General features: G+C 51.1%; 1 pseudogene across 1 annotated transcript; it reads left to right on the forward strand.

The window, feature by feature from the left end:
* Positions 1-18,454: 18,454 nt before the first annotated feature.
* On the forward strand, positions 18,455-18,956 carry LOC308251778 (RWD domain-containing protein 1-like; annotated as a pseudogene). Its single transcript has one exon. The product of its transcript is annotated as an RWD domain-containing protein 1-like (transcript).
* Positions 18,957-19,280: the final 324 nt, after the last annotated feature.

The following is a 19,280-nucleotide window of genomic DNA, read 5'->3' on the forward strand; positions in this document are numbered from 1 at the left end:
ATTATGTATCAGGCACTGTTGTGGAAAAATCGGAAACTGAGGAAGAACAAGGGAACCTCTCCATTCACAAGGTATGCAAAGAGCAGAGACCCCAACCATTACCAACATGTACTTGTTGAGACCATCCCTGTGCTAGATGCAGAGGATAAGGTCCTCAAAGAGCTCACATTACCTTAATTGGGAGCCCTGAGGTTGTAACTTATGTGGTTCTGACCCTAAGTGCTGAAAAGGCTCAGAGGAGGGACAAATCTGGGTCAGCAAGAATGATCAGAGAAGCATTTATGGAGTAGGAGCTAGAGCTTGAAAAGTGGGTAAACACTTGAGAGAGGAGAGGGAAGAGTCTTGTCAGGCAGGAGCCAGTGTGACCAGAAGCACAAGGGCAAGGACCTCTACCCCTGACACGAGGGCAAAAGGAGACAAACCTATGTGGCTGGAATGCAGGCTAGGTGTTAGGATGCATTTACTTATTGTCTCGCCCTTTCATTCATTAATAAATGTTTATTGAGCACCTATTATGTGACAGGCACTATTCTAGCTGAAGGGGACTCAGCAGTGAACAGACACACACACAAAGCTCCTGTTCTCATGGAGCGTGCATTCCAGTAAGAAAAATATAAGTAAATATATAATGTCAGGCAGTGATAAAAATGACAAAGAAAAATAAAGAAGGATTCAGATTTCCAGTCAAACAAGAGAGATTATTACCCTGCTCTCTAAAACATTCAAAATATTGGCAAAATGTATAATGCAATGGTTTTTAAGACACTGAACATCAGGCAACAATGGACAGTGATTCCTGAGGGCCAGGAAATAAAGTGAGCACTACAGTATTTCCCGCTTGAGAAAGCTTCCCAGTCAAAGGACAAAGAGGGGCAAAAAGAAGAAGCCCAGTAGACGCTTAGTGAGGACACAGAGTTGAGAGTCCAGCGAGGCTGAAGCATCTGGAGTTCCCAGGACAGAGTAGAAGAGAGGGAGGTGCACAGAGACAACCCAAGATCAGGGAGGGTCCCACTGAGTAGTCAGCTGAGTACTGATCAGCACATGTGTATGTGGAGACTATTCAAGGCCAGGGAAAGACCATCCAAAAAGACTAGAGGAAACAGCGCCCAGTGTTCACACAGGGCCAGGGGCAGTATCTGTTCTCACAGCCATACCAGAAGACTTTACAGCTCCAGGGTCTGACCTCAACAGTGAAGAATAATGAGCCCTAGGCTGAGCACTGCTTTGGTCCCTTTACCTTTTACCTAAGAAAGGTAAAACTATTTCCAAGTAATTAACTTCATGACAAGGCAAAGCTCAAAACTATTTATATGAAAATAAAAATATCCACCACCCAACAGGGTAAAATTCACAATGGCTGGTGTCCAATCAAAACTTACAAGACATACAAAAGAAACATAAGGAGAAAAAGTTAAGTGAAATCAACTCAAAACTGACACAGACATTATAATTAGCCATAAGGATAATAAATATACCTATTTAAATCCTTAAATATATAATATCTTTACTTATTGAACAGTTATGACTGTAATTCAAAAAGTTAAGTACCAGCATGAAAAATACAAAAACGTTGGACTTCTAGAGATGCAAACTACTATATGTGAAATAAAATTGAATGGTATAAGATTAATTTCAAATTAGACATTGCAGAAGGAAACATCAGTATAGTTTGAAAAACATTAGAATGTTTTCTGTATCAATAGAAACTATCTAAAATGAAGCTCAGACAATTTTTTAATGAATATGAGGCTGTGGAACAACTTAAAGTAGCCTCATACATGCATAATTGGAGTCAAAGTATGAGAGGGAAGAGGCAAGATAGAAAAAATATTTTAATATTGGCTGAAAATTTTCCAAATTTGATAAAAACTAGGCATCTATGGATTCCAGAATCTCAATAAATCCCAAGTATAATAAACATGAAGAAACCTACACCAAGACATATCATAATCAAATTGCTTGCAGCTAATGATAAATAGAAAATCTTAAAAGTGGCCAGGGAATGGGGAGCATGTTGTGTCCAGAGGAACAGGATACTGTGACTGCAGATATTTCAGAAAAAAATGCAAGCCAGAAAGCAACAAGGCAACATCTTTAACCAACTGAAAAAAAAATTTGCCAACCTAAAGTTCTATAGAAGCAAAACTGTCTTTAAAAACCAAAGGCAAAACAATGACTTCTGAGACATACAAAAACTGAAAGAATTCATCACCAGCAAACCTGGAGGACAAGAAATGGTAAAGAAAGTCCTACAGGCAGAAGGAAAGTGACCCCAGATGGAGATATGGATCTACAGAAAGGAATGAAGAGCCCAGATGTGGTCAATACATAGGTAAATAGATTAGATTTGTTTCTCATTGTTTGAATATCTTTAAAAGCTAATATATACACAGACAAGAATGAAATGTAGTGTGGGCCTTATAACATGCAAAAGCAAAGTGTGTGGCAACAATAGCACAAAGGCCATTAAAAAGAAATGGAAGTATACTGTTGTAAGGTTCTTATATTTGACCCAGTTCATGGATTTGTGCACATTAAAAGGAAATTAATTAGAAGGTGGCCAGCAGGGCAGGACTGGGCGAGATGGGCTAAACATGCCTGGAACCAACCTCCCGTGGTCCTTTCCCTTGTCTTTCCCCTGACCGCCATGCCTCGAAGGGCATCTACGGAGTGAGTGGGTCCCCTCTGGCAGGTGGGGTCCCTCAGCCTGGCCTGCGGGGATGGGGCTGAAACCAGCTCTCCGACATCCCCAAAATGGTTCTGAAGTGTGAGAGGCACTCTGCAAAGTTGCTGTTGTACAGGGTGTGGATGAGACCATGCTTGGCACATGGCTGGAACAGAATGAGCAAAGGGCAAAGATGAGATCAGAGAAGAAGGCCCAGATCATGTAGAACTTACTCTGAGAGAACAGGAATGTATTGAATTGTTTCCCACTGAGTTGTGACATGATCTGACTTATGTTTTAAAATCATCATTCTAAACCATATTTATCACTTTAAACTATTAGGAGGGAGAACGGAAGCAAGGAGACAAGTCAGTGGATTGTTGCAATAGTTAAGCAAGAGATCTCGGTGACTTGACCAGGATACTTGTGGGGGAGATGGTTGGAGGCAGTATTATTTCAAAGGCCCCATTCTGTTGACAGATTGGATGTAGAGAGTGAAAGAGAGAAGTCAGAGATAATTCTAAGGTGTTTGCTCTAGACATCTGGAAAAAATAATTTGCCCATTACTAAAATAGGGAAGTTCAAGTTGCCATTTTCTAAGATATGTTTGGCATATGATATGTTAAGGTCAAGGTGTCTGCTAGATAGTCAAACAGCAGTAGTGAGCAAGCTGGATTATGGGTCTGCAATTAGGGGAGAGAGGTCAGAGCTGGGGCCAGAGACAGAGATCTGAGAAGGATCATAGAGGGGAGGTCTGAGAACTGGGCACTGGGGACTCCAGCAGTAAGAAGTCAGGAAGAAGATGACTGTTGAAGGATGACTGTTGAAGAGCAACTGTGAGCATGAACCAGGGGAAGAAGGTGTTTCAAGAAATACAGTGATCAACGGTGACAAATACTGCTGACAGGCCGAAGTGAGCAGCAATCTGCATTGACCACTGAGTTTAGCAATAGCCAACCTTGGACTGAAACAGGCTTAGGGGAGAATTGGAGGTGAGCAAGTGGAAACTGGGAGTGTGACTGTCAAAGCAAGCAGAGAAACTGAGCAATAGCTGAAGAGGGGTGTGAGGGTCAAGGGAGATTTTTTAAAGATTGAAGATATTATAGCATGTTTGTATTCTGATGGGAACACTCTAGTAGAGAGCAAAGAGGTAAAAATTAATGATGCAGGACAGAGAGAGAGAGAGGACAATTGCAGAAAAAAAAGCATCCTTGAGCTGTGGCAGCAGTAAGAGATGAAGATGAAGGGGTGAGAAGAATCTAGCTGCGGAAGCTACCTCCACATCTCCAGATCCAGGGTCAGGAACCTGAAATTGATGGGTGCCTAAGATATCCCAAGCACTCACTACTTACTCTTCTCAACCACCATGGGAGGAGTTATTTTTGTCTTCACTCTACAGATAAGGCGATGGAGGCTCAGAGAGGTGTGGTGATGCTCTGTGCCACCCACAATCTATTCCAGGTAAGCCCAGCCTGCAGCAGGTTACCCTGAGCACAAGAAGGCTGCCCCCTCACCCTCCACACCTCCCAACCTGCTCCTCATATGACATCCAAATACTGAGCCTGGGTCTGAGACCAGGACTGTGCAAAGCACGCTTTTACTCTTGCCATTTGAGCTGCAGCTCAGCTCCAGAGAGCACAGTCCCCCACAGATAGAAAATCATAGAGCACTAAAGCTAAAGGAGACCTCAGAGGTTGCCCAGTCCACCCCCATTTCTATAAAAGAAACCGAGGCACAAGGTCACGCAGGCCCATGCTCAAAGACAAGCAGGGCACACAGCCATCGCACTATCCATGAGCTATGAAACCCACCCGCCTTATCCCCGAGATGTGAGTGCACACACCCATGCGCACAAAATCGATTTGAAGATGCAAATTAGCTACATTCAATTTTATCCAACTGTCCTCGAAATTTAAAAGCTCTGCTGACATGCACAGAGCAAAGAGTAAATTGTCCCCCTGAGAGCAATAGTCCTAGAAGCAGCCTCGTGTGGCCCTGTCCAAGGTGCTAGGCGGGCAGGGACCATGAGGGAGAAGCCTGTCTGGTGGGGAAGAAATGAATCCTCCTGTGAAAGGAGAGGGGACGAGGGGCTGGGGTTTGCAGCAAAGGCAGATAAGGGACCCATGCAATCCTGAGTTGGGAATGATTGACACCTTCGCCCAGGACTCCCAGCGGGGCTGTTTTCCAAGGTAAATACATGTCATTCGGGAGATGCATTATGACTGCAGCTGAACATCCCTGCCTGCTCTGGGTTTAGAGAGAGTATGGAATAAACAAACGTTTTAAATGGCACTGTTACCCCCAAGGAGACTCAGGGATGTTCCCTGAGTGCCAGGGCCCCCAGCACAGGACAAAAGTTGCCCCAAGGCCTGATCCTCTGACGTGGCAAATGGAGCCACCCAGAGGTAGGTAAACCCGAGCTCCGCAGATTGGTTGCAGCAATGTAATCAAGCACTCTTTTAGAGCAGAAACATCTGAAAGAGGACCCTCAGAAAATGTCTCAGAAAATATACACAATAGCAATATTCCCACTTTCTCTAACAGAACTTGACCATTTACCAGATAACTGTATCCTGGGGGAAAGGGAATGCCCAGAAAACTCACAGGCTGTTGAAGACAGGGACTGAGCATGTTAATACTGGTACCAAGGGAAACTGTTAGAGTAGGAGCAGAGAGACACCAGGTAGTGAGTAGACTCCTGGATGATGTCCAGTTCACAGTGGGGCCGGGGTTGGCAGCCTCTCTCTGTGGTCATTCCCCAGGTCGTTTCCCACATGGATAACCTCGGAGTTGGCAGAACTCTCACTGACCTGTGTAGTAGAGCCATTAGGGTAGGAAAGGCCAAGTGGAAGACTTCCCCTGCTATACTTACACACACACACACACACACACACAGTTATTCCCATACTCATATATACACTCATCACCACACACACTCAAACACAGCACACATTCACACATACATACAGACACACACATACACTAGGCCAAGAGAGTAAACCTGAAGCAATACTGCCTCTTAGATGGAATGATAGAGACTAGTGTCACCTTCGAAGGCTTAAAATTACAAGGCAGTGGTCCCCATCATATCCCTATTACCCCCATTTCATTCATCAACAAATACAGATTCGGATGGGTCATAAATATGACAATAGACTACTACAATTTAGCCAAGTGGGAGTCCCAATTGCAACTCTTTTTCCAAGTATCTTTAGTAGAACAGATTGGCACAGCCTCTGACATTTACGTGTGTGGTTCTTGATATGGTGTGAATGCATTTTTTTCAGTCCCTTTCAAGGAGGATCAAAACAAGTTTGCAGTCACTTGGAATGCACAACTTACATTTTAATGATCTTGCCCCAGATCAATTTAGCTCTTCTGCTCTCTGACACCATATAGTTCAAAGGTACCTTGATTTTCTGAACATGCCAAAGAACAGCACATGTGCCCACTACACTGATACGTCATCGCAACATGTCTGGTGAGCAGGATGGAGCAAGCACTCAGAAGGCTTGCTGAGACACGTGCACCCAGGGAAAGAGATAAGCCCCACAGACCCAGAAGCCAGCCACATCAGTAAGGTTTTTAAAGGCCTAACTGTCAATCATATTGAGTGTTTTCCTCCAAAGTAAAAAACAAATCAATGGGCCTTGAATGTCCTTCTTGAAGAGAGAGGTGTGCAGTTGGCACCATGAGACCTGGAAGATTCCATGATATTAACAAGCTCTGGGGAAGATAATAATGTTGTTTGAGGTCTCTGGTGAGCTTATGCAGGGAACTCACATAACAAAACCATAGGATCCTAGAGCAAGGCTATGCTGTCTGCAGCAACAATCAGCTGAGAGCAGGCGATTGGGCCCCAGCAGGGACTGAGCACCTGACTGTGGGACATCAAAGAACCATGATATAAGCTGTCCATCATGACCTGGGTGTTTTTAGGCCCACAAAGTCATACATTGTGTGGACACTGAAGTATTCTGTCATTTAATGGAAAGGACACATTCAGGACCAGGCCCAAGCAGGTCCAGAGGGCACACACAGGTAACCCACATCCCTTGTCACCTACTTTTGTTGCACAATGTGTTTCCCTCAGCTCACCTCTAGGGAGTCCCCATCACCTGCTGTTTGAGAAGGAAAACCCTGGTTCACATATGAATTAACTCCATGTTCTGATGTGAATTAAAAGTAAACTACCGTCTCCTTACAGCCTGACCCAGAGGTGGCCCTGGAAGTCAGGAATGGAGGGAAAGCCTCCCAGTGGGAGAGCCTCCAACACTTCATAGTTCACCAACCTGACGTGACGGGGGAAAGGGCCTGCAGTTATGTTTACATACTTTTGGGCAGTGGAATGGCTTAAAGCTAGTTATGGACAGGACCCTGGAGGAGCAAGATTGGAAGATGGGAACAAAGTATATGGGTCTTTCTCAATGTCCATTAGAGAGCATCCCTATGGAGGGGACATTGACAACCACATGGACAGGATCCTGAATAGGTCAGCCAGCTTCTGTCATTGACCATCTCAGTGAATGGAGCCATGGTAGCCATGAAGAAGGCTATCTATGAACCCGGCAGCATGGACTCCCTCTTGCAAAGCTGATCTAGCTGCTTCAGAGACTAACATGAAACCTCACAACAGATGCTGAGCCCTCAATACAGTGCCATCCCTCAAGGAAACCAAGCAGCCGCTCATGGTGGGTTGACTATGCAGGTCCATCTGCCCTGGGAGATGTGTTTTGCTCTTGCTGTATTGATACATCTTCTAAGAAAGACTTTGCCTTTCTGACCCACAGTGTCAGAACCACTATGCAAAGGCTCACAGAGCATCCAACTTACTCTTATGAGGTCCTGCATAATATCACCTTGGCCCAGGCTCACTTCACAGTAACAGAGGTGTGACAGTGAGCGCATGACCACAGGGCCTCGAAGTCCTGCCATGTGCCCATCACTCAGAAGCTGTCAATCTGATGGAGCCCTGGACTGCATGGTGCAATATGCAGAATGCTGTTTGAACCAATGACTAATTAATGGAGTTGTGTGCCTCCCCCCCCCCCAAAAAAAAATACATGGGTCTGAAAACCAAGGACTGGCAGGAGAAGGGGCCCTCTCACCATCACACCCAGGAATGCATTTGGGGAATTTGTGCATCCTGTCCCTGCAGCTCCAGGATCTGGTTAATCTGATCGCAGGGTGGGGAACCTCAAACAGGACAATGGAAGGGCTCCTCTACCCCTAATGTAAGGGCTCTGCCTAGTCTTCTGGGGCTCCTCATGCCACCAAACCAGCAGGCAAAGAAGTTATCAAACTGTCAGGGAAACTGCCCCCTGATTATCATAAGGAATTAGGACTTCTGCTAATAAGAGGAAAGAAGGGAATATGTCGAACTAAAGTGATTCACTAGAGCATCTCTTGATAACCAGGAATGGGCAATTGTGACAACCAGTGGCCTGACAAAGTCCCGGCCCAGGGCTCCAGCCTCCTGGGGATAATGGCTTGGTCCATCCCATCAGGCAGGCAGAGAACAGCAGAAATGCTAGCTGCCCACGAAAAGTTGAAATCGGTGGTAGAAAAGCAATGTGGTGAGAATCATGTCCAGCCTCTGAACCAGCTGCAGCAGCAAACTTCTGTCTGTCTCACTCCCCTCCAGTTGGGGTTGTCTTTTTTCTTTTTTAAGAAATTATAATTAGTCATCATTTGGAAGAAGCAGAGTGAACACAGTAAAGTTAACCTGGACATGAGGGAGCTGAGCCTGCAAGGAATGGACCGTAGCAGGCGCTTTCAGCTTCCTGCCATGTTCCCTATGCCCTGCCGCTCCAGCTCAGGCCCACAGCCTCCAGACCAGCTCTCCTGGGAACTCGCCAGAGCCTGGGGATCACCATGCATGGAAGTAGCCACCAGCCACCGCAAGAATGCTGGAGGCATGGGGGTCATGCTGTTCCCTCACCCTTCAGGTGCGAGTTCTCGCCAACATGTTATATTCCCAAAAGCCCCCGGTGGGGATGAGTCCCAGCTTCCCACAGATGTCACCTGCTTAACAACATGCCCTTTATTGGCTTTCTCCCTGTCCTGCCTCCCCTACCCTCCCATTAGTGCAACCTGGAATCACCTTCTACATAAACTACTTGCACTCAAAGTATTGGCTCAGGGTATGTTTGGGGGAAAATTCAACCTAAAACATCCCCTGATGACTGCCTTTCCAGTCTCCCTCCTGGACTTGGCGCTTGGGACCCCCATGGCGAGTCCAAGCTCCAGGCTCCTTTGTGGGCCATGTCTTCGTCCTGGAGGAAGCAACTCCTGGGCTTCTCTGCTCTTAGGTCACTTTCCAAACCCACTGCTGTCAGGTCTCCCTGCTCCTCAGTAGCCCCCACGGAAGCCACTCAAGAGTCCAGCCAACCTTGCCCTGGGTCCCAGAAGTCTGGGGCAGCCACCACCCCACACCCAGGCCCACAGGTTGCTTGGATTTCAGGCGCAAGCCAAAGATGGGGACTTCTCCTGGACAGAAGTCTGCAGAGGGACAGTGCGACCTCAGAGAGTGTGTCCCTGCCCCTGCAGGGCCCCCCTGAACCAGCAGCACCACCAGGCCAGCCACCAGGTCCTCACAAGAACCTCCTGACAGCTTATCCCTTCAAAAGCACTCACCGTCTCCCTAACCAGTTTGGCTCAGTGGATAGAGCATCAGCCTGCAGACTGAAGGGTCCCAGGTTCGATTCTGGTCAAGGGCATGTACCTTGGTTGTGGACACATCCCAAGTACGGAGTGTGCAGGAGGCAGCTGATCGATGTTTCTCCCAACTCTCTATCCCTCTCCCTTCCTCTCTGTAAAAAATCAATAAAATACATTAAAATTTTTTTAAAAAGCACTCACCATTCCTTTAGGAAGGGGACCAGGGCCACAGATTCTCAATGGGGCATTTCAGGCACCCTGACATGGGTCAAGTTGATACCTGGGGCTCGCAGGCCCTTGTCAGTGTCCCTGAAACCACATCGCACAGATAGCGGCCTCGTATTCCTTATGCCTAAAGCACCTGAGCGAGCCTCTGGGAACCCTTGGCTTGGGAGTTCCAGCACTGGACGGAGACACTTCCCCCTGAACCCCAACATCAAGGGAAGGGGATGGACAGGCACTGGGAGGAAACGGAAGACAGAAGAGAGGCATCAAAGAGAATGAGACGAAGAAGAAGGCAGCACGGGAGGGGCGCAAGGGGAGGAGGTGGGGCAGAGAACCTACCCGCAGACAAACAAACACACACACACACACACACACACAGAAAACACCAGCAGAGACCACAAATGAAATTTAAAGTTGTTATGGCAACTGGAACAGGTAGGTGGGTGCTTGTGCCTAGTGAATTTGCAAAATTAAAGTAAGCATTGCACCTGCTAACTAATGAAGTAATGCCTTCTAAGTATTTCTAATCTTCCAGCCTCCAGGCCCCAAGGAGGAAGGGATGCAGGGGGCTGTAGCTCCTACTCATTTACCTGGGGATATAGAGAGTCCCTCATGGGAGGCTCTGGATGAGGAAGGGAAGGGGTTTGGGGAAGGGGTGCAAGCAGCATGAGCTTCCTAACGCGGCCAAAGCTAGCTCATGCATGCGGAGAACAGGCAAGGTCACTAAGCTGACACGGGAGCCTCCCAGAAGGGTGGTGAGAGGCAGGGCCAACCCACAGTGGGTGTCCTTGGCCTCAGGCATTCTGTAGCCCCCTGCTACCCAGCCCCACTCAGGATTATGACAGAAAGTGACGGTGGGGCCCCAGGGGATTTGCAGAGACCAGAGTCCAAACACTCTTCAGAGATATCGTAAAGTTCAAAAGCCCCAGTCAAATACGGCAACGGCTGCAGGAGACAATTTTCCCTTTGGTGTGAGGTTGGACTGGTTTCTTTAAAAAAAAAAAAAAAAAAACACCTCTATGAAGACTCAGATGCACCATCCTAGCCGTTCTTCCCTGGGGAAATAAATTACACATAGCACTGTATGCAAACACAGCTCCAAACGCAGACCCAGCTGGCGCTTCTGTCCTCAGGGAAATAAATTCCAGTGTCTGTATATCTCTATCTATAGATTCACGTACAGGAAAGGTCACCCCCTGTCTCCTGCCGTGCTCCTTTCACTTGAAATTAAACAATAATTGTTTCAGTGTTTGGTCTCCAGTGGAGGCTAGAGCCCATGGATTGGAAACGGTCCTGACGTGGCTCACCTACTCAGGCCCGGGCCTGGTCACTATGCCCAGGGGCAAAATAGAGCCGGAGCAGGAATCCAAGATGTCGGGGGGAGTGGGTGGGGGGGGGTGTTCACGTGATCATGGAAGAGGCCCGCCTGAAGTGATAACCCAGCCCGTGCAGGGGCACTTGGGTGGCCACAGGCAGCTGGGCTGCTCCAAGTTGTCCTATGTCAGTGGTGGTGGTGGGTGTCCCCAGGACAGAACGGGTCCCCTGCTTTCCTTCCACAGCTGTAGCCAGCCCGGCTCACAGCTGTAAGTCCCACTGCACTGAAAGCCTCGGGGGAGAAAGTCTCATTTTATAGATAAAACTGAAGGCTGGGACCTGTGGCAAAGGTTACTGGGAGCTCCGTGTGGGCAGTGCTTTTCTCTCATGTTCGCTGCAGTGAACAGTGTGGGTACATTGGGGTGGGGGGGAATATTGGGCACCCTGTCTCCCTGTCCACTGTTCTCTCTAAGTGGGGGTGGGCACCAGCATGTGGCAGCACTATGCCAGGTGCTATGGCGATAGCAAGGTCATGGCCAGACTAGAGATGGTGGTCATGGTGGCCCCAAGCCACATGGTGTGATTCCATGTAATCCAGGCCTCTGACCTCCTGTTCACAGAGCTGCATCCTTCCAGACCCCTCTGCGTGACCCTCCCAGCACCCCAGCCCATAGGGCCCTTCCCAATGCCATCTGTGCACAGCCAGGCAGGGACAGTGCAGGTCACCCCACTCTACCCCACACTCCCTTCCAGATGGCCGGTTCCCTGTTTGTTGCTGGACAAATGCATCCACACATCTTGTCTCTCCAGCTGGTGCCTGGTGGTGCTGTATGCCCGGCAGGTTGTCACAAACGCTCAGTGGGTCAATGGCTTGACAGGTGAACCAACAAAAGCAGTGGGGGTTTTAAAGGACAGGAGTCAGACCCCAGGAGAGCCTGTGGGGATACCAGCTTTGGTTCTGCAATGAGTGTCAGCTCTGATTTGATGCTTTAAACAGCTTCTAGTGCATCCAGATTCGCAGTGTGGTTTGAAGACCCTCCTAGTCATTTCAACTTAAGAACTCCTGAGGCTCCCACTCTCCATATACTTCTGCTCTCTCAGACCTGTCCCTGCCTGGCTGTGTCTGCCTCTCAGACCTGTCCCTGCCTGGCTGTGTCTGCCCCCTCAGATCTGTCCCTGCCTGGCTGTGTCTGCCTCTCAGACCTGTCCCTGCCTGGCTGTGTCTGCCTCTCAGACCTGTCCCTGCCTGGCTGTGTCTGCCTCTGGGACCGGTCCCTGCATGGCTGTGTCTGCCTCTGGGATCTGTCCCTGCCTGGCTGTGTCTGCCTCTGGGACCTGTCCCTGCCTGGCTGTGTCTGCCTCTGGGACCTGTCCCTGCCTGGCTGTGTCTGCCTCTGGGACCTGTCCCTGCCTGGCTGGTCTGCCTCCCAGACCTGTCCCTGCCTGGCTGTGTCTGCCTCTGGGACCAGTCCCTGCCTGGCTGTGTCTGCCTCTGGGACCTGTCCCTGTCTGTGGCTGGTCTGCCTCTGGGACCTGTCCCTGCCTGGCTGGTCTGCCTCCCAGACCTGTCCCTGCCTGGCTGTGTCTGCCTCTGGGACCTGTCCCTGCCTGGCTGGTATGCCTCCCAGACCTGTCCCTGCCTGGCTGTGTCTGCCTCTGGGACCTGTCCCTGCCTGGCTGGTCTGCCTCCCAGACCTGTCCCTGCCTGGCTGTGTCTGCCCCCTGGGACCTGTCCCTGCCTGGCTGGTCTGCCTCCCAGACCTGTCCCTGCCTGGCTGTGTCTGCCTCTGGGACCTGTCCCTGCCTGGCTGTGTCTGCCTCTGGGACCTGTCCCTGCCTGGCTGGTCTGCCTCCCAGACCTGTCCCTGCCTGACTATGTCTGCCTCTGGGACCTGTCCCTGCCTGACTATGTCTGCCTCCCAGACCTGTCCCTGCCTGGCTGTGTCTGCCTCTGGGACCTGTCCCTGCCTGACTATGTCTGCCTCCCAGACCTGTCCCTGCTTGGCTGGTCTGCCTCCCAGACCTGTCCCTGCCTGACTATGTCTGCCTCTGGGACCAGTCCCTGCCTGGCTGTGTCTGCCTCTGGGACCTGTCCCTGTCTGGCTGGTCTGCCTCTGGGACCTGTCCCTGCCTGGCTGGTCTGCCTCCCAGACCTGTCCCTGCCTGGCTGTGTCTGCCTCTGGGACCTGTCCCTGCCTGGCTGGTCTGCCTCCCAGACCTGTCCCTGCTTGGCTGGTCTGCCTCCCAGACCTGTCCCTGCCTGACTATGTCTGCCTCTGGGACCAGTCCCTGTCTGGCTGGTCTGCCTCTGGGACCTGTCCCTGCCTGGCTGTGTCTGCCTCTGGAACCTGTCCCTGCCTGGCTGTGTCTGCCCCCTGAGACCTGTCCCTGCCTGGCTGTGTCTGCCCCCTGGGACCTGTCCCTGCCTGGCTGTGTCTGCCCCCTGGGACCTGTCCCTGCCTGGCTGTGTCTGCCTCTGGGACCTGCTCCTGCCTGGCTGTACTTACTGGTCTCTCTAAAAGCCGGGGATCCTGGGATGAGGTCTCCAGAGGTTGCTCCTAGGGCCCCCAAAGCCTATGCTTGGGGCAAAAGCATCAGTGCCTCCCCTGGAAGCCAGATTCAGTCCAATTGGGACCCAGAGGCCCTCCCCTACCCCTGCTCCTGTCATCTGAGGGGGAGAAGAGAGACCTCCAGGACAAAGGTTCTTAGAATTGGGAAATTGGAGCGCCAGCCCAGCCCCTGAGCCCAGGCCCCAACTGAGAGGCCTCTGCAGGCCCCATCAGCAACCCCAAGGCCTGGCAGCCCTCTTCATCAGAACAGCCGGCTGGCATGGGCGCCGTGTCCTGCAGGGAGAGGCTGCCTTGCCCTTTCCCTGGCATGTTTGTTCCAGGGAAACTAGGCCTGTCCTTCCCAATCAGCTTCTGGCTCCGAGTCCCCAGGGAAGGAGCAGGGAGAGGTCAAGACTCAAGAGCAATGTCACTTCCCATCGAGGTTCAGCACCGCAAGCCAGAGAAGGGCTGCCTGTGACACGCTCGTTCCTGTCATCCTGTCACCACCTCCCCGCTCTCCCAGGCTCCTCTGGGCACAGGGGTGGCTGCGGAGCTGGCAGGGCAGGGCAGCCTGTCAGCTGCTCACTGACAATCAGGCACGGGCCAAGTTCAAGGCCGCACCTCACCACAGAACCAGACAAGACCCAGGTGGTGTTCCATTAATCCCATCTATGAGGGCATCTGCTGTGTGCCAGGTGCTATGCCAGACTCTGGGCTGACAATGGAGGACAAGAGTGAGCTGGGCCCTGCCCTCCGGGAGCATACACTCTGGATGTTCAGGCGATGGCAATCCTGTGTGATGGGTGCTTCGAAGCAGAAGGACAGGGAGTGAGGGGACCCCTGGGCTCAGGAATCCAGGTGGGTGGGGGCTGTGGGTGTGACCCTTAGAGTCAGACACCCAAATTCTGTCTCTGCACTGACTAGCTGTGTGACCTTGGGTGAGTAGTTTAACCTCTCTGTGCCTCCCTTTCCTTATGGAAAGTGGAGATGGGAAAGATAACAGTTCCTGTCTCATGAGGTTGCTGTGAGAACCAAATGAGAAAGTGAACATATGAAAGCACAGGGTAAGCACTCCGTGAATTCAGCTTTACCATTGTTCTTAGTAGGGCTGCTGCTCTCATTGCTGCTGATACACAATAACCACAGCTATGGCAGATGCTGCTGTTGTCATTGTCGTAACTGTTGGTGCCAGCAAAGTCTCCCGGCAGCTCCCAGGCAGGGCAGCAGGAGGGAGGTGAGGGGCTAGTAAGGCGCCCTACACGAGAGCAGTGGGAGCACCAGAGAAGGTACCTGATGGGCCTGTGGCACATGGAACAGCATGGGACGCAGGATTAGAGTCCAAGAATCCATGGCAGGGCGGTGACCTGGAACTACTTAAATCGCGCCCACCCCATGGCCAGCATCAGGCTTGGAGACAAGGACACATCACCCTGCAAGGAGACCTGGGAGGCCCGGCTGTGAGGGAAGGAAGGGCACAGAGGCAGGGTCCATGAGAAAAGTGGGTGTTCAGCAGGCATCACACAGAGACGGGCAGTGCAAGGCTTCCAGACACCAGCTCGGACCATGGCGTTGACAGGAACCACCATTCTAAGGCTCTTAACCTGTCCCAAAGTCAGACTAATGTCCTGGATCCTCTACCCTAGGAAAATGCATGTATTTATTTTGTATAAAAGTTCAGAGGCTGATGCCCTGGAGGTATTCCCAGTGGTTAGAGCGTCGGCCTCCGCACCAAAGGGTCTCAGGTTCGATTCCCAGTCAAGGACACGTAGGGACCTGGGTTTCAGGGTTTGCTCCTCGCCCCCAGTCAGGGTGTGTGCAGGAGACAACTAATCAATGTGTCACTCTCACATCAATGTTTCTCTCTCTTTTGACCTCTCTTTGTCTCCCTACATTCCACTCTCTCTGAAAAAGCAATGGGGAAAATATCTTCAGATGAGAATGAACCAAACAAAAACAAGTTCAGGAGGTGAAGCCCATGAGCTCACAAGCACTAGAAGAAGGATTCTTCCAGGCACAGTGATCAGCAACCAGAGACACCCACAGAAATGCTCACTGGTGGTGTCAGGAATGAGCATAGAAGTGCCTGCTGGGTCCCCCACTTATGTCTCCTGCATTTTTTCAGGGGGACACCAAGACAGCAGAAATGTTCTGGAGTTCCCCTGAGATGCAGTGACCCCCTTGAGCCTGGGTCCATCCTCATGGCCATCCTCTGTTCGTTCAGAGCTCTACACTACCTTTCTGGGGCGCCAGGCCCATGGCAGGCACTGGTAGAAATAAAAGATAAGGTGACTTCTCCAGGATTTCATGACTCCTGGTGAGGAGGCAAACACATAACCCCCAAGCTGTGGTGTGGAACAGTGGGTGCTACAGGGGGGCAGGCAGAGAAGGGGATGATTCCATTTGGGGGGCCCTGGGGTTAGATGAGAAGAGACTTCCTGGAAGAGGCTTTGATGTTTGAGCCAGACCCCAAAAGGTGGAGAAAACGTGTTGTTGGAGGTAATCACAGCAGAATGCTCAGAATTGCTCTAGGATTTTGCAAAGAGACAAAGGGTAATAATAATCACATTTTCTAATTTCTGCGTTTGCTGCTTTGTTATCTTGGGGTCCATCAACACTAGAGGGACTGCCCCTCCCAGGACTAGCAAACCAACCAATCCAGGGCCCACACCCTCAAGCTCCCCCTTTATTGGGCTTTTGCCTTCAACTTTGGGCCACTGTGCCCCTACCCCAGTCACCCCAGGGCCATGTACCGAGGACTCGAGACAACCCCTGTGCCCACAGACCATGAATCATTCCAACCAGCCAGTCTTGAACCTGCTAACCCTGCCTCGCCTCCTTCTGTCCTCGGAAACCACAACAAGTCTCCCACCCATGCCTTCCCCTCGCTTCCTCTGCCGCCTGGCCAACCCCTGCCTCTGTGTGACCCTGTGTGGCCTTTGTGCCTCCTATTTGCAGGGACCTCTAAACAAACTTCTTCCTTCATCACTGTCACCCCTGGGTCTGTATGGTTTACAGACATGATTCCAACCAATCCTGGCACCCTTAGAACATGGGGTGCCCCCTCGACCTGGGCTCTAGGGATCCATGCATGAGCGAAAGACACAGAATGGTTCTCATGGGACCAGTGAGGCAATGAAGAGGACACTTGGAAAGATGGGCCCAGGCATGCCTTGCTTCAGTACAGAGCAGAGTGGTGCCCCAAGCTTAGAGTCCCAGAGACTCTCCAAGCTGTGCAGGTCACCACTCCCACAGCCTTCACACAGAGAGCTCTGAGGACCCAGCCCTGCAGCCAGTTAAAGGCAGCCAAGGAGGGCCAAGAGCCAGTGAAGACCAAAGGCCACACAGGGTCAAGGGCCCGAGGTGGGCATCTCCGGAGGAAGACGCAGCACCTCTCCCTCGGGGTGAGGACCAGTCCCTGGCACCTGCGACAATGTCTGGCATCCAGGCTGCCTGTCTGCATTTGTTAAATGGGTGCATGAAGTGGAATCCCAGCCCACAGGGTGAGTGGTGGCCATGGGAGAATACACAGCATGCAGACCAGATCCCTGGGGCCTGTGAGGAGGTGTCACCACCTTACCTGGCAGGAGGCCCAAGTGGGAGACTGTGGGGACCACCGGCAGAAGAAGGGGCATGGGATGCGCAGGAGACAGCAGGAAAGACTCGGTGCCACCAGGGCCCACCACCTGACCCGCAGATGCAGCTGTGAGGGAAGAAAAGGCTCTGTCTCCTCAGCCTTGCACAGCGGCCAAGACAGACTCGAAGGACAATCCCATGAGGTCAGCAGATGCAACTGAGAGAGCCGTGGGGCAAAGGCCGAAACACTGGGGCAGTCATGTTTCTCCAGGGGCCAAGCTGCAGCGCCGCTCCCACCCCCCAGCCCACACCAGCAAGAATGGCTCCTTTGAGCTCCCAGCTCAGAGGTCACAGAGGCGCCTCTCCGAGGCTCTGTTCCTCTGTGGGGCTTGGACCCAGGACTTCCTGCTGCCCAGGAACTGTTGGCTCAACAGAGCCCATTGTTCATGATGGGGCCAGGGCTGGAGGCCCGGGGGTAGGGGTGAGGTGGGGACCACTCAAAGGCCTGGCCAGTGACTAGCCTTGGCAGTGATCTTGGACTCCCTTGTGTGGTTTCAAACAGCAGGCTTTCCACTGCCGGCAGCCGGGGCACCCACAGAAAGACTCGCCTGTGTTGTCAGTATTGAGAACAAAAGTGCCTTGCTGCTGGCTGGCCTCACTTCACGTCTCCTGCCACCTGGTCATTTTCAGCTCCCTGTAGCCCTGGGAGACAGGTGTCCTGCATCAGGGTGGTCCCACTCTGGGCTCCAGGCCTAGCACTCCATCGCTACCTGCATTCCTGCTTCTGCCTGAGTCACTGCTCTCCCAAAACTCCTCTTTGCTCTCACCCCTACCTCCCCTAACCCCCCATCTCCTGGCCTCCCAAGCCAGAAGACTTAGTCTCAGCTCTGCCTGCTGGCCTCTTCCCAGGAGAGAGCCATACGACCTGTCCGCATAGAATATTCTTTCTCTCCATTTCTTGTCCCAATTTTTATATTAATAGCATCCACTTTCACCCTCCGAAGCATTTCCTTTTAGAAGATAAGTTACATGGCCAGCCTCCCTCACAGGCACCCTTAGCTGCTCACACCACTTCCTGCCCCAGGTGGCACCCCTTCCTGGCCACGCGTGGCACTCCCATCACACCCTGTCATGCCGGAGAGTGGGAGCCAGTTGGCAGATGTGATCCCACTGTGCAAATAAGGACAATGAGAGCAGAGTGTGGCAGCAGCAGAACTCGGACTATGCAGGGCTCCAGGCCAGGTTTTCACTAAACCAAGCCGTCTTCCTGACCACAGCACCCACCACATCTCAACTGCAGTCTGGGCTGCCCGCCTGGGACTTAACCTTTGCTGTCCGCCATTGTTCTTGAGTTGTTCCGTGTCTAGTGGGTTATTTTGTGACCATAGTCCCAGAGCCCAGGAACTGTGGCTTCTCCTTTTCTGGGCCAAGGTACGGAGGACACGTTCCAGAAGTCCTTGCCTATGGTATGATCTTTCCTTTAGTGACAGCTCTGCAAGAAATATTACTAGTAAATGAAATAGTGGGTCAAATAAAAACTAGAGGAGAAGGAGAAAAGAAACAAAAAAGAAAAAGGAGAAGAAGCTAAAGGCAATTGTTTCACAGCACTCTTGTTACAATTGAGAATATCTTACGTTGGAAAGCCAAGTTTGAGGCAGAACTCTTGGAAATGAAAAAGAAATGAATGAAAGAAGAAGAACAAGCAGGAAAAAAATAAATTAAGTGGGAAACAGCTACCTGAAACAGATCATAATCTTGACACAGCTGATACCCAGTTCTCGGAAGATACTGGAAACACTGTGCAGGGAGATGAGTCTTTGTTCCAGGAAATAGATGAGTTGGAGCTGGAAGATGAGGACGATTCAGACCACAGTCCGGCTGACCCAGAGCAACTTGACCGACTGATGGACCATCCTCTCTGCAGAGGCCTGACTGCCACAGCATCTCTGGCTATGCTGAGAGGGTGTTGATTTTCCTTTTTTTTTTTTCCTAAGAAAAAATCATTTTCAGGAGAATATTCTTCTGAAAGCTTTCATCAGTGAACTTAAAAAACTGACCTTAAAATTAAAAAAAAAAAAAGAAGTCCTTGCAGAATCAGTTCAAGTGGTGCTGAGTCGCGCAGCGTTAGGGGGCTGCCCAGACGCCGGCAAGCCCTGCTCAACACCGATGACATAGTGGCAGCCAGGGGAGAGCTCTCTCTAAACTGCCTTTCAGTTCTTCTGCCACGTCCTGCCTGGGCCGCCTGGGCCACGGCCATGTGTGGAGAGGACCCCCCTGCCCCACAAGGCCACAAG

This window comes from Plecotus auritus, assembly GCF_963455305.1.
Source record: "Plecotus auritus genome assembly, chromosome: 6".
Classification (NCBI taxonomy): Eukaryota; Metazoa; Chordata; class Mammalia; order Chiroptera; family Vespertilionidae; genus Plecotus; species Plecotus auritus.